Raw genomic sequence first — 21,378 nt, 5'->3', positions numbered from 1 at the left:
TATAGTGCCTAATAGTCTGTGGTCTACTGGGCCAGCAGATATTGGGACTATGAATGATACCAAGCTTGTAAAATAACACCTAAAAGTTCTTGCAGGCCTTTTCAAAGACAATACCCCATAAGGCCAGGAGCAGCTGAGGGCATTGGGCCCACCATTAAGGCCCTCAATGAGTCTGGTGTTAGCAGAGAATGTGCTGATTCGCCTTGTAACACACCCTTTGTAATGACTTGATTTACCCTAACCTAACAACAAAAAAATAAATCAGTCACTGCCACCAAACCTCCCCACCAAACAGTTAGAACTGATGAAGCTGCTTGGCTGAGCAGCGAAACATCTTCAAGAAAACTCTCCAGTCTTCTAGACGCCTTGCTTCTAGAAGATGAATGTGAATACCTGTGCTGTGTCTCTGTCCATGATGCTGAGTGTGGAGCCGGCAGCAGTGCTGGAGCTGTCCGAGGTGCTGACTGTAGTGTCTGCTGCTCGTGGGGAATGCTCAGCCTGTGTCAGATATTCTTATTTAATTTCAAAAAGAAAGACAAAAAGACCTTTTTTGACCATTTGCTTCCTTGCAGCTCACATTAGCTTCTCTCGAAGCTCCTGTGTAGGTTTATAAGCAAACAGAGGCAGATTCACCACTCAGACTCCAACAACAATAGGACTTTAAAAAAAAGTGCACAGTGCAGCAATGTATTTTGTGAAGTTTAAACCTCCCAAAATCCTGTAAAGAGCAGGACTGTCTCCTAAACACCAAAGCTGTTTATGCTGATGTCAGATGAAGGACAGGTCTTTGTGCAGCAATAACACAACATGCATGTTTAGATTTGTCAGTGTAACAGTTCACTTGTACAGATTGTTGACCCTGCATCTCTGTCTTCATTTCTTTTCCAGATCAATATAGAGTTCAGGATCAATGAAACCAGCAGGATGGATGACAAAAATGCTCCTAATTTAATATCACATCATGAAAAAAATACAGATTTTAACACACATTTATTCTCCTGTTTATATTGTGAATATCCCCATTGTAAGTTGATTCACTTTAAAAAACACAGCAGTTTGTGGTAGTTCATCTTCATACAGGTATATGTGTAATTATAGTAATTTGTTGTGTTTCTATGTATGATGTTACATTAATGTTTAATTGTTGATAAACTCTGAAGCTGCAAGCTTACAACAGACCAGACATTGTACAAAAGAATGTGATGAAACCTCAAAGTTTATAAAGAGACACCAAGTGCAAGTCAAGTGCCTTGAACCTGTGGCTCCCCCTGCCGGTCTGCAGGGGTGATTCCACTGGTTCCAAAAAGAGGTCAGAGAGAGTGGACTTATGATTTTAATACTTTTTATTAAATGAATTCACTTAATAAACGTTTGAACATAATAATATAATCTATACTGTTGTCATGACGAGAGACAAAAAAACCTTTGGTGCTGTTTTAGCTGTTTTGTTGCTTCTGTGGTCAATTGTGTGTCTATAATTTTTCCAGTTTATCTTCTGAAGTGTTAATTGATATTATTGTTTTGACTAGTTATAAATAAGCAATTTACATAATTTATATAATTTCAGGAAATGAGATGTTCATAAGTGGCTTCATGTCAGAGCAGCTCTAACCACTTTTTCTGCTTGTTGACAGAATGATGAAACGTCCTAAAAAGTCAAGCCACAGCCTGACAGACCACAAGAGGAAGTGGAAGTTGTTGCTCTCCACACAGAGGTGGGTTGTTGGTTAACTGTGTCACCACGTTAACGTCTCATATAGTTGTGTTGCTTCTTGGAGTCTGCATCCCTGGTATGTACACCTATATTTTTGTTTATATATATATGTACCTAGTGAGTTCAGAAAGCAGAGGTCTGATGTCTTTATTAACATGTAAACTAGTGTTTTAATGTCATAGTGAGGAGGTTCCAATCTTTATTTTAGTGTTCAGCACACTTTCCTATGGACATACTGAAGGTTACATTTATTTCCTGTTCATACATATTAACATTAGTCAGGTCATATATGATCATATATTTACTGAGGAGTTTGTTGGTGACATTTGATGTTATAAATGTATCTTAGCAGGTCAGGATGATAACTTTGGGCCTGATTATAAGTCACACAGCTGGACTGAGCAAGATTTTCAAACTTAGAAAGGGAGGGGTATTCAGATTGACCACTAGATGTCAGTGAATCCTAACCCTGGTTCTTTGTTTAGTCACGATAACTAAAACTTATTGGTTTTCACTTAGATCATTTTGTGTAATAAACCACTCAGAATATTGATTATTGAATATTGACATGACTGGTTCAAATAACTCGACACTGCTTCGTAATGTGAGATTTTTCTTAAACCGGCTCAGTTCAAAACAGTGGAAAAAATATCGTTTAACAATGAAAATGTTTGAATTACTATCCAGACATATCCACAAGCTCCTACTGCAATACATACATTTATAGAATCAACTGACCGACCAATTAATCAGTCTTAACTAAAATATATGTACATCACACACCCTGGTTACACTCATCATGTAATTAAGACACTGTCTCCTATTTCACCACTAGAGGTCACTGAAACAAAGCTATGAATGAATGAAGCCATACTCGACACAATGATGAAGTGGTTCAATACGGCTTCATTGCTTCATTTGGCATCACTATCATGGGTAAGGATGGTCCTCTGACACCCGAGGCTCCGACACATGCGCGGTAGCTCATGAAGCAATTGTTTCGAACCACTGTGCTGAGGCTTGCTTCGGTCACGTGACTAGTGACGTTTGAACCACTTCAGTGACGTTTGAAGCAGTTGAGCGCTTCGAAGGGCATACGAGTCATGTGATTGGTTCGGGTTGTGAATCGCTTGGTGGGATCGGGTGTGTTCAGGGATAGGACATTCCTATTAATGTAGCTATATCAATATATAGTTATACAGGCTTTTTTATATAGTTAATCGCAATTTGTCATTGTGTACATTTTAGTAAAAGAAACGTTATTGATCACGTTTTGGATTTATCATGACGTTTGATTAGCCCCAATTATTATTTATCCAATTCAAATGTAATTTTTTTATAACAATTTCATCCAGTGAAACTGAAAATTTCATGTATTTTATTGTGTCAGCCTGTAATTATTCAACCATGTAGTGTAGTCGAACGAGACGATGACGGTGAGTCAAATCCCAAACAATCCACGAACCAATAACACACACCGCAATTCATTTTGTTCACCACAAGATGTCCTCCTCGAGCACTGTGTCATTGAAGCCTCAAGTAATGAACCTTTTTCTTGAATCATGTGTCGAAGCTTCAAGCTTCAAGTGTATTCGGAAATAGGTGTTTTTTTCCCATTGTGTTTTACCAGTCTCCAAAGTGCAGTATAAAGTGATGGAAAAACAATAACAGAATAATAATAATAATACTTAAAGATGTAATTTGAGTTCTTCAATAACTCACAAAATAATGACAGCTCATTTACCTCCAGGAGCTGTTACGTGCCTTGTAACCATCGTCAGAGTCTCCCAGAGGAGCCACAGCACCCTCTGTTAACCCTCTCTCCCCTCCCACTGGGCTGGAGTATTTTGACTTCATACTTCTTTTACACAGGTAAGTATTTTATACCTCCCAAACACACATAGAAACCATTCAAACAATATTTCTAGTCACAGAAATAGTCAGGACGTCAGAGCGTGACACCGCGTCGCGCCCGTGAGCGTTGCGCGTTGCGCAGTGTAAGTACATGTGTTTGGAGTTATGAGTAAAGCCACCAAGTGCGCACCCTTGATTGACCGGATATTACGGTGAATACTGGCGAAGTTTTAGAGAAGGATAATATGTACACGGAGCATGAGTGAGTAATTAACTGCTGTTCTAAAAACAGTGGCACACTGCTGCGGTGTTGACAGACAGCAGGCTTATCTGTGCCATCTGTGCACGAATCTTTTATTGGCAGCTACTGTGCAGGCATACTGTGCAATAAAGTATTCTAAACATGAACAGTATAGAGACCTGTTACAGTGTGTGTTGTATTTACACACATTGTCCTCTGATGGTGTTACTCTTGTTGCTGTGAAACAAACATTTGATTCCACCTTTCAGTCATTTCCTGAGTCTGAGGTCACAGCCACAAATAAACCAGCATTCTGCCACAAAGTGAGCACATGTATAGATTCTACACTCTGGTTAAATGATGCAGAAAATATAACCATGTGAAACTGCTGTGGGCAGAGCTGCTGTCTAAAGGTGGAGGGGCACAAAGGAAGGAAGAGTCTATAATCAGAAGCTGATGTAGGTGAGACTTTCTGATCACACCATTTAAAGAAACATCACTTCTGCCTTCAGCATTATAATTATGAATGCTTTTTATTTATTGTACTGCAAAGTTTTATTGTACAACAGGATGTAATATGCTTCAATTCAACAGTCTGATGTTTTATGCATGTGCAGTAATTAAAGTACAATAACATTTATAGGAACCAGACTAAACCTTGGCAGAGAAACATGTTCATATGTGTGCAGAGGACAGGAAATGTAACCGTGTGAACCATGTGCTGTGGTCAGAGCTGCTGTCTAAAGTTGGGGCAAAGGGGAAGGAAGAGTCTATACTCTGCATTCTGATCACACCTTTTAAGGAAACGTCACCTCTGCCTTCAGCATTATAATTATGAATAGATAGAACGCTTTGTTCAGTTGTGCTGGATGTGAGGATGGGGCACACTTTGCTCTGTGTGCTGGACTTATTCTGTAAGTACATTTCTGACTTGTTGTTTCTGAAGAGTGTTTCTGAGCAGACTGGTGTCTTTATGAACGTCGGCTGCTGATATGTCTCTGTTTTACACTGAAGTCCTGCTGGATTTGGCTCCACACATCTACATTGTGTATATATAGTGTTTTAATGTTGTGATTGATCACTTTCTTTTGGTTTGATGATGTCTGATGAGGTTTTAATCTTTATTTCAGTGTTTAGCACACTCCTCTACGGACACACTGAAGGTGACAAATTATACTTTGTCTTTATTTTTCTCTTCATTTGTATATTACACAAAGTATTTATCTCCTGTTTATCAACTTCTCAGTGTTTTATATTATATTGTGTATTAGATTGATGATTAATTTGATCACTAATCATACAATGAATGTGATTACATTACAGGGACAGATGCTCTCTGAAACCACACGCTGGTGGCAACATCACAGTTTAGTTTGTTCATTCTAAACAAGACAACAGTCACAGAATGTGTACAAGAGTTTGATCCTTCAGTGTTTAAATATATATTTTGTAATATAACCTCCAACAGAGACTCAACATCCACAAACATGTGGTTGATGTCAAGGACACTTTATCTATAGTTATATTCAGTCTGTGTGTTTGACCCTAGATTCATCCTGATGATGCAAATACAGTTTAAATGTTTCATAGCTTTATTTTTGTTTTTTTTTTTGTTTGTTTTGTAACATTAGTTATTTTAAGATGTACCACAGCACAACATGCATTCACATAATTATCATAGAGTTTAGTACTAAAACAAATAACATGTTTGTGTTTAATCTCTTTTGTATTCTAACTGGGTGTTTTTGATTTGAACAGGTTCCATGAAGGCCTCTCTGATCCTGGAACACAGCTGGACTCAGATATTCTCTGATGAGGAGATCACCCTCAGATGTGACATTCAGGGAGCTGAAGGAACTCAGTGGACGTATGAATGGAGACGAGACAAGTTAGACTTTTATTCAATATACAATGAAATCATCAGAGTTTATGGGTCTGATATTGGAAAATACAGATGTCGGGGTAGACACAACAAGTTAACAACAGAGTGGAGTGAAGCCCTCAGATGGACTGTATCAGGTAAGCTGATCATCTACTAAATACACACTAAGTATTGTGCTGCATGTCTTCCTGTTTTCACAACAGTGTCTGAAAAGAATGAAGTGCAAAGATTTTTTCTGCAGTAATTCATACTCTAACCATTTACTATTTACTGTTTGACTGTTTTTTACTGACTGTTTCATTTTTTCTTCCTCACTGCAGATACACCTCAGGCCTCACTGAGAGCAGACAAGACAGTCATACCAGCAGGGGGAAGCGTAACACTGACCTGCTCTGTGGACGTCTCTACAGGGTGGAAGTACTACTGGTACAGAGATGGCTCAGTGTATTCTGGAGGTCAACCAATAAATGATCAATCAGACACTGTCAGTGTTTCAAAAGGAGGAATCTATCAGTGCAGAGGAGGAAGAGGAGTCCCAGTGTTCTACACATATGAGAGCAATAAAGTCACCATTAAGGAAACTGGTGAGTTTAATAATTAGTTCTGAAATGAAACAACATGAACTTTTCAAATGTTTCATGTGTGTGTCAGTAATGAAGAAAAGAGACATTTTGTTACCAACAGAAACAAAAAACATTGATTACATGTCAGAAGCTCCTCCTGCTCTGATGATGCTGAAAAATCAGAACTTTACTTTCTTCATTTTTAGACAGGACTGATCCAAATTGCACCTCAGTTATATTAATGCTGCTTGTTACTGTGTTAATACTTCCTCTTCCTCAGCACCACTGAGCTCCATGTTTTAAATCAGAGGCTTTTGTTGCATTTCTTCCCCTTAAAGTTGGTTTTTGTGGAGTAAACCTGTCTGTCTCTCTTCAGAAGTGGACAGAGGAATATTAAGAATGTTGAGCTGGTGGGCTAATGAAAAACAATCACTGGAATTTATTGAATGAAATAAAATGATGTCAGCATAAAATGTAATCAGAGTAAATTCTGGGACACCAAACCACAGCACTTTGTTACAGAGTTCAGCTGTTAAAAAGATCAATATGATAAGAAATATTTAAGGTTATCACACTGTCTGCTGACTGACTGGATGTTTCTATGTGAACAGTTCCCAGTGTCACTCTGCAGCACAGCTGGCCTCAGATATTCATTGATGAGATGATCACCCTCAGATGTGACATTCAGGGAGTTGAAGGACGTCAGTGGACGTATGAATGGACACATGGGAGGTCCAACATACCTTCAACATCCAATGAATACAGAATCAACAGAGCTTCCTCTTCTGACAGAGGAGAATACAGATGTCGGGGCAGGAAAGAGAATTTATACACAAAGTGGAGTAATGCCTTCATATTGTCTGTATCAGGTAAGTTTGATTAGTTCAGTTTTGTTTTATGATGGAGACACAGTCTGTTTTAACATCATCTCTTTCCAACAGGTAAACCCCGACCTGTCCTCACTGTGTCTCCATCATGGCTGAGTCCTGGAGCCTCAGTAACTCTGAGCTGTGAGGTTGAACATCCACCTGCAGGATGGAGGTTCTACTGGTATAAAGCTGTTCCTGGTCTGTCAAAGAACTCTTGGTCTTACAGCTATGAGCTGCTGCCTGGTAGCACTGATGGGACTGCACAGGATTCCTACATCATTCATGGACAGACACACACAGCAGCATATGTGTGCAGAGCTGGAAGAGGAGACCCAGAGTATCACTCTGATTACAGTGACCCAAAGTTTGTCTGGTCTGCAGGTCAGTTTGATTCTGTCCTCTCAGTAAGAAGAATTTATTCTGTCACTGTGATTCCTCTGTTTATTGAGAGAATCAGAATGAGCTGGTTGTGTGTCATTTTTTCATTGTGTCACTTTGTTCTTACTTTGTTCCTTTGACATGTTTTGTTTTTCAGGTTTTAATCCAGCAGCGTCTCTCACAGTGAATCCTGACAGAGTCCAACACTTCACCTCTGAGTCTGTCTCACTGACCTGTGAGGGAAACTCTACTGAGTGGAGAGTGAGGAAGTTCTCTGATGAAGGACGTCTGTCATCCTGTTCTAACTGGAGAACAATGACTGGATCCACATGTAACATCAACACATCACAGTCTGATACTGGTGTGTACTGGTGTGAGTCTGCATCAGGAGAGTTCAGCAGCACAGTCAACATCACTGTACATGGTATAATACATTATTTTATTAGATTTATATCATCTTAAACATCTTATGTAACTCTAGATCATATATGTTTCACTTTATGCTATGTTAAATAATTGTATGTGAGAAAACAGACAAATGATTTCTTCTTTGTTGTGTAGATTTAATGTAAACATCTTCAGTCTTTATTTGAGTCAGTTTGGATTTTGTTGCATTTTTGTGTCAATTCATCAAGTGTTCATCCTCAAAGTAGAATTCAGTGGGATCTCTTAACAGAGGATGAGTATAGTTTTGTTAATTATTGTTTTAATTGGTATATCACCTGTAACAGCTGTGACTTTAGCTGCAGTCTGCTAATTGGTCACTAGATGTCACTAAATCCCAACCACAGTCCTTTGATCAAATCAAATTGATGATGTAATTTATAATTTTGTGGTACATTTTTTGCTTAAATGTTTTAAATGATGTACACCAGCTGATCTCTGACTGACGTCCTCTGACTGTCTCACAGATACAGACATTGTCCTGGAGAGTCCTGTCAATAGTGTGACTGAAGGAGACTCTGTTATTCTTGGCTGCAGACTGAGAGGACAAAACAAACTTTCCAATGTGTTTTTCTATCACAATGACAAACTTGTTCAAAGTGATACCAGAGGGGAGCTGAAAATCTTTGCAGTGTCAGAGTCACATGAAGGTTTCTACAGGTGTGAACATTTAGGAAAGAAGTCACCTCAGAGCTGGATGTCAGTGAAAGGTGGGTAAAGATGTTTGATGCTCCTTTTTTGGTATATTACGGTAATGTTGTTTTGATTATTGTCTGTACTAATGACACCAAGTCCAATATAAGTGTATTAATGTATGTTTATTATTTCTAATAGTTGTATCCAGAGCTGAAAGCTCCTCATCCTCAGTGCCATTAATTGTTGGACTGCTGTGTGGAATCATATTATTCTTTGTCATTGTGCTCTTACTGTATCACTACAGACAGTCCAAATGTGAGACCTTTTTCTTCTGATGCAGCATTTATTTACTATAAACTAAATGTGACACAGAATTTACAAAACCATGTAACAACATGATCATTTTTTGTTAATAACAGGTTCTTCTGCAGAGCAGACAGTGAACCAGGAAGTAAACCAACATCAGATATACTCCTCTCTTCTCCACGGTCAGTGTTTCATCTGGTTCTGAATGTTGTCACAGATATTCATAAGATGTATTGATGCTGCTGCAGCTTTAATACTGTTCAATAACAACATTTAACAAAAACAAAGATGTTTAAATGAGTGTGACAGATGTGAGGTGACTCATTTAATGTTTCACTGTCCTGCAGGCGACCTTTGTGTCTATGAGACAATCAGAGGAGCTGAAGGCTCTGGAAATGGTACAGTACACACTTTGATTGACATGGAGCAGGTTAAAGTTATAATAATTATAGAATGACTGTGAAACTCAGTACTCACATTAATGTTATTTCAGGTCAGGCTGAAGAAGATTACTATAATGCTTCATATCTGATTCAGCTCAAAGCTCTGGACAGCAGGAGTGAGTATATAAAAATATCAGACGTCACATTGATACTAAACTACAGAGAGAATCATTATTTTATATATGATTGATGTCATGATAACAGGACAACATGTTGACCCAGAAGAGTCACTGTCTGACTACAGTAATGTGAATCCAAACACAGGTAATATTCTTCATATACAGTCAGAGCTCATGTTCCAAAGACAGTATTTTAAACTGAGACTGTTTGCTGTGATTTTATTTCAGGTCCATGAAGAGACGTTCATCGTCAACAAACAAAGAGAAGCACAGATGGCAGCATGAAGTCAATGACTAGCTGTCTGTTTTAAGCTTGATAACAGAACATGTTTCAGTGCTGGCCTGCTTTAGATTGTTCCCCATGTTATAAAGAAGAAGTTTTTTTTTTGTTCATCTTCATGTTCTCCTGTTTTGAGAGCAGAAACTTCAGCTTATAGTGTTGTCATTTGTCATGTCCCAAGAGAGAGTGTTTGCTGTGAGTTCATTTCTTTGAGCTGCAGCTTTCTTTAAATGTGAAGAATCATGAGTTGAAAGATTTTCTGTGTGTGATGCTGTCTGACAAAGGTTTGTTTGAGGCTCCTCCTACAGATGGACTCTCTGACGTAAATGTGGATATCATGCAAGAGCACAACCAGACGAGCAGCCCGAGACGTTCAATAGACTCAGAGCAAAGTCAGAAAGTGGACTGTCTGCAGCGTTTTACACAATCTAAATGTCACCAGTAAAGCCACAGCACCACCCACAGGACAAACCAGAGTATTACAAGTAAAGGGCATGTAGTCCCACATGGATTAATATTTTGTGGCCTTTGAAATGTTTTTTTTTTTTTTTTTAAATAAAATGGTTCTTATTAAAATATAATTTCTTCTTTACTTCTCATTGGATCTAATTGCTGTATTAAACAAAGATTTACCACAGTTCACACAGATATTCCAACATGACATGCAGACAAAGCAGTGAGGGTAACATATTCTTTTAGTGTGTAATATGGAACATTTGTCGATCTTTCCACAAAGGCCTCACAGTAGTGCTACTTACTACATCCTATTCAATCTTTTAAGAATTCAGTATACTGTGAAATACTTAGAGAAAGGAACAACATCATGCTGAATGATCAGATTACAGTTCTAAATGAATCAGGCCTCCATTCACAGGAACATCAGCTGCTGATGCAGCAGTTTATTCTGAAATCAGAGCAGGAGCAGCTCTCGGAGCTCATGCTGCCATGTAGGATTCATACTGTGAGTGATTTATTCTCCACAAAGTGCCACATGATGGATGACTGTGATAAACCATGTTCTGTCTTTGTGCTTCTCTTACAGGGCTGTGCAGAGACAAACAGAACCAAACAGAAGCTGTTTGGTTTTGGGAATCTGTCAATCTGAACCTTGTACATTTATTTGATGTTGATATATTTCATGCTCTGAATACTGTCCTAAAAACACATGCCTCTTCTACTGTTCATGTGCTGCATCATTATTATTATTTACATCTGTTATCTTTTGTATTAAGCTCTGAAATTAAGCTCTGTATCCTCATGTATCAGCACAGCTTTTTTAGTAGTGACACCAGCAGTTATTGCATATATCAAATAATCCATGGTCTATTTTCAAGGATCACATTTTATCAGATGTTCTCACTGAAAACAGATTATGAGAGTTTAAAATATGTTTTTGTTGAAATTTGGTCAGATTTACAATAAAGTTCATGTCTCCAGTGTTTCTGGTGTAATTGTATTTTTAATATGTTTCTTTGGGGTTTGTGTACATGTATGTGAAAGTGTTGGTCTGTTGTCTGTACTGGAGGAACAGGTCTTGGTGATTGTGCAGCACTAACACAGCATGCATGTTTGGATTTGTCAGTGTAACAGTTGGTTTTTACATTTTATTTCATTCTTCACCCTGCATCAGCTCTGATTCTCATATCATTGGTAGTTCTGTGGTGGACTGTGGCTCCCCCTGCTGGCCTGCTTGGGTGAAAAACTCTGTACTAAATTTATTGCTTCAATGTCTAAAAGCCAGTGGGTGACATCAGCCCTGCTGTTGTCTGTGGTCATTGTTGCCGAAGTATGGAGTCAGAAAAGTTCATTAGGATCTGGAAAAACATGTTCTGGGGCTGGAAGACTACAGCTGAGGGTACATGTGAAGAAGACAGTTAAAGGGACTGTTGGAAGAATTCTGTAAATAACCTGTGTCAGCAGCATGGCCTGCTGGACTTTGTGGAGACAGTCTGTCCATATGTCTCACTATGGAAATATATGTGATGTTACACCTATGATCTCATACATGATATGTTACTGTCATATATGATTATGCTTGTGCCTATTCTGTGTCTGTTAGATAACAGAGGGTATAAGAAGGGAGCTGCTCTGAAAAGACCTTGAGCACTCCTACAGAGGCTACTGTCTGTGTATGTGACTGCTCCTTCCTGCAGGAATAAAAGCACTTGAGTTAATAACAGCTGAGATTTTGGGTTTTATTCCTAACCAGGACAGTACACCCCAGAGTCAGGGACAGGACCAGCTGTCAGTCATATTAAAATTCTCTACAGCTTATAAGAATTAAAATCACCTGTTTTGGTTCCAGCAACAAAGACAGAACCAGATTGCTGCTTCTAAACCATCACTATGTGAAATTTGGTGTCCTCCTCCTGTCCGCTCCCCTCCTCTCCTCTGTCCTCACCGCCTTCCCAGACGTTCTTCTGCTCGGGTTGGTTCATCTCAAATCCTCTGCTCTTCAGTTTCCAGCCAAGAAAAGCGATCAGCAGCACAAAGAGCACAGCCATCACTGTGACTGTGGTGATGATGGTGGTCCCAGTGTGGCACTCTGACTGCTGCAGACAGGAAGAAACTTTGTCAGCTCTGACAGTCATGCTGTAGTTATGCACAATTACACATGTGTCAATAAAACCAGTGGTTAGCTGCAGCGGGAACAGTGGACTCTACCTGCTGCTGGGGGGGCAGCTGGTTCAGGGACCCTCTGCGGGACCTCCAGTCTCACTGCTGCAGGGTTTCCGTGTCTCTTCTGTCCGTTTGAGTAGAAGTAGCAGAAGTAGACCCCCTGGTCTCCGGGCTCAGGCATACATGAGAGGACTTGAAAACCTGCTGCCCCCATAAAACAGACAGAGAGTCATTATTATAATGAAAGGATTGATGCTAAATTCTGGGATTCTTTGACGTTGGAGGATGATCGTGGACTTCAGGCCTGCTGAGCTCAGGGATGGTTTTATACAGAAGAAAGCAGCAGAATGAGGATAAACCCTGAAATAGCTCCATGTTCCCCTCTCTCACATTTGGAGTTGGACTTTAAATCTGTCTTTTATTTATTGGTTTGATATGAGAGTCAGCTGGTTCTTATTGTCTCTGTGTGTGTTGAATTATTCACAAACTGGATGAGTTTCTGTCCAAAACTATCCCAGTAATAAGAAGAATTTAGCAGACAGCAACTGAGAAATGCAGAACCAGGACTGTTTTAATGAGATCTGAGCTGTAAAGACAGTAAATATGATGACAGACACACAGAGGATGGAGCTTCAGTATAATATGAAACATTTCACAACACAACGCATGAATGCTGCTGACACATGAGTCACTGAACATCCTCTTTCCTTCTTTCAGTGTTCACTCTGCGGTCAGCATGAAGGTGTTTATTACTGTGGTAGTTTGAAGCACTGAGTTATGCAAATGAGTTGGTTAAAGTGTGTGTGTGACGTCACTGCAGTGAGAGTGAAACAGTTTCTTTGATTTTTCACCATGATGAAAAAACATTGATCCTCTGTAAATAAATGACTTGAATCTTTGCAGCAATAAATGTCAGGCTGTTTGAACATGTCCAAAAAATACAAATATTTAATCCGCAGGTTTCTAAAATGTTTTTGATTTCCGCGCTCACAGATCCACGAACAGGCCCAAAGCAGCGTGTTCACACAGGCTGTAAATTAAAACAAATATTAAACCTGTTTAATCTTTATACCGGACAAGAGTTCCTCATTTAAATCACAATTTATTCACTTTTACATTCGCTTTTCTTTATTATCGTTTAGATTTTACTTTATTTAAAATTTCACTTTGCTCAACTTTGTTGTTTTTAATCAGCCTCAAAACTTCAAATAAAACAGCGTTATAAATATCGTAATATTGTCAGTTCAAAATGTGATGATCTTCATGATTTAAAGCCGGATTTTTTGTTGCGTTTTATTTAAAATAAACATCAGTGTTGACTGAAAAGAAATAACCTCAGGTGATGAGGACACGCAGACACGCGGTCTTTAAGGTCTTAAAGGATATGAGGCGCAAATAGAGTTTGGAGAATAAAAACAAAAAGCACAGAGAGAAGAGCAGAACCAGACCCATGATCGAGGCCGGAGCGTCTGTGGCTGTCACACACGGTGTGTTCACGGACTGCAGTAATGTAGACAGGCGAACATCGCGGCTTGAACTGGAAGAAAAGTGAACATGTGCTGCACCCCGCAGGTCTATGACTCGCTCTGCATCTGTTCTTCAGCCTGTTTCCCCGAACTATGCACCATGAATGTATTAATGTATATAAGTTAATGTCGTGTAATGTTGAAACTCGTTTTTCCAATTTGCCTTAAATGTCTCTTTAATTAATTAAAATAGAATGTAAGCGCAGACTGCCGCCTGCTGGCTGACTGAAGGTGCTGCAACTCTTTCTCGTCCTGTTCCTTAGGACAGAGTTTTTTCCTCTTTAATGCAGCATTTGTGGTTCTCGGCATTAAAAACAGGCTTTGTCAGTCATCCACGGCTCACCTGCCTCCTTCAACATCTGACTGGCACGTCTCCAGATGTTCACATGTTTCGATCATCACAACCCAACTCCTCCCTAGTCACTGTTGCGTGTCTAATACTTAGTTATGTTTATGGTTGAAACACACACACAAACACACACCCATGACTTTCGGGAATGTCGTCATGGTTACACTTTCATTCATAAAAACACATCACTGTCGTTTCTTCTTGCTTAAATGATTTATTTACACATTGCAACAGGTTTTGCTTGTGTGACAACAAATAACTAATAATAATAAATAGTAACAGACTTTCTGCATTCAGCTTAGCATAGCTCAGCTAAAGAGGTGTTTTTGGAACAGTGCATTGTAGCCACTATTTCTATTGTTAGACCTCTCCTAATGTCCTCAGTTTGGACTGGAAGTGACCTTTTTAATATCAGGGCCACTCTTCAGGCCTGCTTTTCCCCGATGGAGGAGCAACTTGAGTAAATGAAACAGCAGCTAGCCTTATTATTGGGTATAAATGCAGGTATGTCATCCAGGAATCCTCCTGAATCTCCAGATTAGCCACTGCTAGCCTCGTACCACGTGCCCTGTATCAGTGCTAATAGCTTAGTGGATTCTTTCAGTAACACTGTTGTCTGGCACAATTAAAACCATCAAAAACATCATAAGTGCATTCAAGAACATAATCTTAACAGTACAGTACATAATGTTTGTCATTACAGTGGATTTCAGCTTTAAAATAATCCTTCATGTAAAATCTGTGAGTATTAAAAAGCTAACGGAGCAGTGTCGATGTCTTCACGCCAGACTTCGCAACATTTTTCTTAGGCTGCGTTCAAACACTAAGTAGCTGCGACAGCGGACCGGAAGCTTCAGCAGAGAGCAGCCTGCCCTCCGATTGAAGCCACAACGTATCTTTTTTCTGAAGCCGACAGTGATTCTCTGTCCTGTGAACAAGTCTAATCCAGTGCAGAACCTGAGGAAGAGGGACAGCTGCTGGCTGCCGGCCTGACTGAGGTATAGGTGTAGAAACCAGACGGCTCGGTCCTCATGAAGATCCTGGATCGAACTGAAATCAAGAGATCTGACAATCTTTTCAAATGTCGGTTGTAGGTCTTGATAGGCTGCTGAAACTGCCCTCAGCTCTGATCCAACAGGAGCCAGTGTGCGGCTCCACTGCTGAATCACAGAGCCGGGTTCCTGGATCAGAGCTTTCTGAGCTAGCTCCCTCAAGATTAGCTCAACGACATCGACTGTCGGACGCCTGCGGTTATTGTAACGGTCCATGATCGTCAGCACAGCTACCAGGTCAACACCTTCGAAATCCAAACGCCAAGATTCAAGGACCTTTCTGTCAGACTCTGACACAAATTTTAAAAACGACTCAACGGGGTCGCTCTTCACTGAGCCCAACATGGCCTCCTCCAGCAGCACGGGTGCTAGCTTCACAGGGAGGTACCTCTCCTTCTGCCAGCCGGCTGCGATTATCCGGCCCACACTTCCCCACTCTGCTTCACCAAAGTGATGACATGCACGTGGAACTTTGAAATCACTTCCCACAGTGCACTGCTCATAGAAATCAGTCCAAAATGCACACAACACCTTCCTGAAAACACATCCACCCGCTGCAGTCAGTCCAAGCCTCCCATCAACAATCACAAAGTCATCAACCCGGACGCCTTCCTGCCCAAAAACCGCCACGAGTTCTGGTACAATGTGTTCACGGTGAAGAACGGTCTTATCTGAGGAAGGAGGACAGGTGGATCTTCCTGGTCGCTCAGAGGTTTGAGAGTCTGCGTCCTCAGGGTTCACCGGTCCATCAAGGCTGGGCGGTGGATACTGTGTCAGCAGGTGGTCTGTCATTGGGCAGGGATCAGCCTAACACAGAGACATGTTCAAATGTTACACTGATCCGCATCAGACTGAAACATCAGCACAGCTCAAAAAGTAGCATAGTGAATATAGTATAGCATGATAGCAGGTGGCTGTTTGCTGTATCACCTCATGTTGTGGTTGTCGCTGTGTGTCCTTCTGAACCGTCGTCAGCTCCTCCACGGTGTCCTGCACACAGAGCAGAGCATCAGGGACATTTTGACCTCCTCGTCCTGTCTGCGGGGCCGGATCAGACTACTTTTCTATCTGAGCAGACTTCAGCAGTTTGATCATAAATCATGATTCACAGTGATAAAGAGGTGGCATGGTGGTTAGTGTTTTAACACTCTTGTATGTGTGTTCTGAAGATTACAAGAGAGTGCAGTATCCAGCCACTAGGAGTGCTGTCGTGCTCAAACAGGTAGAGTGCCGCTGATTGTATCAGACAGGGAAAGGCAGAGACTGACGGCAGAGTAGGCTGGTGCGCTGTTTGTAGCCCAGTGTGCGTCCATAGAGATGACCACACACACACAAAAGGGGGATTAGGATTGAGTAGTATTTAATAAATAACTATTAGTAGTTATTTAGCAGTTTGAAATCAGCTAGCTCCTCTGATACACTGAGTAGAGGTTAATTAGATTTGATCAGAAATGTAAAAGATGCAGAAAATCGATGGATTTTACTCATAGGGAGCTATTTGGTTTCAATCACTTTAACTTGCACCCTGTTTTGCCCACTGCATTTTACGTGGCCGTCCTCACTCTGCAAGAGCTGCAGTCATCCATCTTTCGACAGGTAAGACCACTTTTGTACTTTACTTTTGTAGAACAAAACGTTTCTTAGCCACTTCATGCAGCAGCTATCACTACACGGTGTAACTACGTTACGCGTGTGTGTACCTACAATGTTTGAGAGGGACTGGAGCAGGAGTGAAATCCACATTAAGGAGCGTGATGCTTTTGTTATGCATAAGATGCTCCACTTTAGTATGTGTCATGCGCTTGTTCGCGTTTGTTGGGAGGAAACGTTTATGCCAATGTCAACAAACTGAACCCGTTTGTCTACACAGGTTAACAGCATGCATGTCCCCACTGGTTCGCTCCTCGGCTCAGCTGACTCGCTCTGACGTCACCTCAGTTTGTGTCGCAGTGCTTATGGCTCGAATATACAGTCGCAACATTAATCCTACAGGTTTTATTTTGACGCGTTTGTTCAAATAAATAAATGAAAACCGGATTGATTCATTTTGAGATTATACAGTTTAACAGGATTCATGTTGAATAGTGCTTGAAAGTGTAAGGCCATATGGGCTTCAGTAATGGTCATACTACAAAGACAGATCAAAATGTTTTCTTTTAAAAATGTAAGAACTATATGTCTACTTGTATTATTTTGGTCTTAATGTGTTGTCTTTCAGCTTCAGGACGAGTTTCACAGAATCATCAAGGTGCTCCTGCAACCAAAGTTCATGTCAAAGCTAGATGAATACACCCCCAGCTTCCTTTAATCCTTCCTTTAATATTTTAAGTTCATTTCTAGTTAATATTTCAAGTTATTTGTCGTTTACAAACTACTTTAATATGAATTTGCTGAACTAATATTGTTTATATCTAACTCATGTGGAACTTTCTTTGAGGGCAGCCTCCAGAGCTCAGGTTGAAAAGGTTAGATGATGCTTGATTAGGACCTTTGACTTCCTGGGGATTCAGCAAGTATCCTTATTAACTTGATTGGTTGTTTAACAATGACTTGAAAAAACTTGTTAGATGAAAGTCTGACATCCCTTACACAAAAATCAATGAAGGTATCTGATGTGTCCATTTTTCTTAAAAGTCAGCATTTTGGACTGTATAAATGTTTAACCTATTTGACCAGCTTGCACAAGAACAGCATTGATTTGGATTATTAAGAAATAACAACGTTTAGTGAGTGGTAATAGAAAATATATTTTTGTTGTTGTTTCAGGCTCCTCGAAATCAGAGCATCATGAGAAGGGAGGCTGTCATTGGCTGCTGGATGGTGCACATTTCAAAGAGTATGACGTAAGTTAAAGCACATGCTAAAAAGAATAATGGTGATTTTCTGCCATAGCTTCTAGTCCCACCTGGCATGTCTTCAGCTCATTTAAAGCCAAGTAAGAGTACTTTCAGGTCAAACTCTGACTTGGGACTCAAGAATACTGATTAGGTTTTGCTGGTTGAGGACCATAGGTGTTCTGTAGCTGTTCTGAAATACACTATGTTTGGTTTGTTTCAGGATGATGATGGAGATGGTGTGTCTAAAGATCTTGCTACACAAAGGATGAACATCTGCAATACAAAGACTGATGGCCTCAGAGATGTGCTAAGGTGTGAGGCTTATGTAGTGGACCTTGCATTTCCCTTTCCCTTTCCAAGGAGTTCAGGTATACTATCAAAGTTTTTCAGAAACTGCTCCCTGACTTGGACTATTCCAGGCTGTCCCCAAAAGTCAACAACATTTTATTAATTTAAAGCAATTTTTGTCAATTTATGTCAAGAAAAATACATTTTCTAACATTTTTTATGTGTGGCTGTTTGTTACACATAGTGTTTGCAAGTATTATGCAATTTCCCCATTGTGGGACTAATAAAGGTTTCTTAATCTTAATCTTTGTGTAGATTATAATAAAAAAAAATGATGGCAACAAAGTGACAATTAATATTAATGTGTAGATTTAAAGTCCTATAGTGCCAACTAAATCTTAAATTTAAATCAATTTACCTTAGAAATGCAGTATATCTAAACACAAACATGTAGTAAATATTGATTGAATTTGCTGAGATTGTCAAAATTAACTGATTTTTGCCACGACTAGTTGTACCAACTAGATATACTTGAGTTGTATTAACTCATGATTTCACATGCTACGACTAAATAAAAAAAACACATTTTGAGCATTGTTTTAATTAATGTCAACTCAATTTTTTTGTTTCCATTTAATTGAGCAGTTCAGCATAATCATTCAATCAATTATTACACAATTAAAATCTACTCAATTATATTACGTGTCACTTTGTTGCCATCATTTTTTAAGTAACTATGGCTCACACTCTTCACAGCGCACACCCACACAAACTAACATCAGCCCTTATTGCCGGTGGGTGTACCCCCTTTATATAATTAAAATGCTTAAGAGGACCTGCTGTTTCCAGCGGCATCTTTAAGTCTTGGGGGAACTTTATAGACTGTGTCCTGACAGACACACACTTCGCGATTACAACAGAGATCCAGTTGTCAGTGTTCAACCTTCAGAATAATGTGAGGCTTCCTCCCACATACCAAAGATGTGAGTGATTTTTTTTATTCCTGTCAGCCCTGTCCAGGGTGTAGCCTGATGTATGGATCTATTAGACCGCAGAGATCTCTTGTCTTTTTCCAGATACTTATTCAGGCCTGAAAAGACCTCAAACTGTTGCTTTAAAGTAAAATCTAGATGAATTTAATCCAACACGTCATGGTAGGATTATTTTGATTATTATGGTTTATACCTTTGTGTAGAGTATTGTTAATGAATATTGCTTAAGCATTGAGTGTGTGTTATGTAAAAACATGTATAAACACACTAAGTAATACAAACAATAAACAAATAATTCAAATAGACAGTAACCCAACATAAAAAAAAGAAGGATCAGACCCTGTTTTTAAGGAGGCCCTGAGTCTCTGACAGCTAAACAAATAAAAAAGTTGTATTTACTCACTGCAGCGGTCAACAGGCTGAGGATGAGGAGAAGCAGCTTCATCATCACTTTGCTCTCAGAAATAAGCAGAATTAGGTCTCCCGTTGAGTCCTTGGTCCTTTTTATGACGTGCACTCGCTCAGTTCCCTTTTTTTCTCTCCTCATCCACTTGTGAGCTGTTTAAACGCCGTCAGACAGCGCCCCGTTGTGGCAGAGAGGTGACAGCACATTTAAACATTTATTTTATTTTTTACATGTTATGTTGTGTTTTTTGTTGTCAAAATATAAAATTACTCGTTAAAAAGGCTCAATTCGGATTGGTAATTTATGTCAATTTGCCTACGTCATCACGTTTTCAAACGTCGGTCAATTGCATTATGGGCAAATGGCGGCATGTTTGTTGTTTCGCCCCACTTGACTTGCGTTCACATTTCGGACTTTTGTTCAGTATTTTTGCAACACAGTTCATCATTCAACTCATCAAATGGAGGATTTATTATTTCAACCTGCTGCCGGAGCAGCGGAAAGACTCACCGAGACGGGTTTGGTGAGTTTTATGTTCTTTCTGTCACTCCAGTGTCAAGCGCGACTTACGTTTGTAGCATGATGCTAAAGCTAGGTGGAGCTAGGTCAAAGAGAGTTTAGCACGGACATGTGTCGTGTTTTGACATTTGTGTGTGTGTGTTTATTTTAATTCACGAAGTTTGCTGAGTCGCTGTGGTGCACTCATTCCTCAACAGACGATGATGGCCAATGTTTATGCTGTTTGTAGAAGTAACTGGAATAAAGCGTTTGTTATGAGTGATCGATTAGGACTTATTGATCCCACAGTGGGGGAAACTTGCTGCATTTGCCTAACTGTTGTAGGCAGAGAGAAAAAACACAGTGAAATAAAATAAAAAGATATATTTGCCGTCCTGAACATGTTAAATTAGAAGTTTAACAGAATTAATTTTTGTTTTACGGTAAAATGAATGGAGCTGACTCATTTCTTTCCTGTTTTTGCCTACAACAGACTGAAGCGGAATTTGCTTGTGTGGCATCTGTTAACCTAAAGGTTCCGTCTTTGCTGGGCTACACCAGAATCTGGTGGGGTTCCTGGAGCTGGACGATGCGATGAGCAGTCTGTCTGCAGGGGCTCAGTAAAAGGTTTTTTTTCTTCCTCAATGTCTCACACAGTTGTTGTTATTCTCTTCTAGCCCATATTTGTGTTTGTATGGCTCTCATAATTACTAATCTGAGCCAGATATTGCCCCGTGTTTTACCTGTGCAGTCACCTCCTTTGTTCAGGGCTTCCAGTTGGTGGCACAGATAATAAATGCACTGCTCTACTTTAGATCAGCCTGGTCTTTAATCCTGATACAACGCTGTTATGAAATATATTTCCAAACAGACTTACAGACTTAAAAGAGAAGCTTTATTAACGAGGGATCTGGGGAAATCTGTGCTTTGGCCTCGGTTAGCATTTAGCTCCCCTCTGCAGCACAGCCACAGCTCTCATTTTAACACTTTAAACTAAGGTTTGTTTTCATGTGCAGTCAGGAAGTGGGTGTGGGTGAAGGTAGCAACACCAGCAGCATGAGACGGAGAGAGAGAGAGAGAGA

The 21,378-nt window shown here is 39.9% G+C and overlaps 1 long non-coding RNA gene across 1 annotated transcript; it reads left to right on the top strand.

Moving 5' to 3' along the window:
- The first annotated feature begins 9,256 nt into the window (after window positions 1–9,256).
- On the top strand, window positions 9,257–9,813 carry LOC114435805 (uncharacterized). Its single transcript, XR_003670641.1, has 4 exons — window positions 9,257–9,285; window positions 9,381–9,446; window positions 9,535–9,594; window positions 9,678–9,813. It is a non-coding gene; the product is annotated as an uncharacterized LOC114435805 (long non-coding RNA).
- Window positions 9,814–21,378: the final 11,565 nt, after the last annotated feature.

This window comes from Parambassis ranga, chromosome 5, assembly GCF_900634625.1.
Source record: "Parambassis ranga chromosome 5, fParRan2.1, whole genome shotgun sequence".
Taxonomy (NCBI): domain Eukaryota; kingdom Metazoa; phylum Chordata; class Actinopteri; family Ambassidae; genus Parambassis; species Parambassis ranga.
The sequence above is the reverse complement of the archived record's forward strand: the minus strand, read 5'-3'. Positions and strand labels throughout refer to the sequence as shown.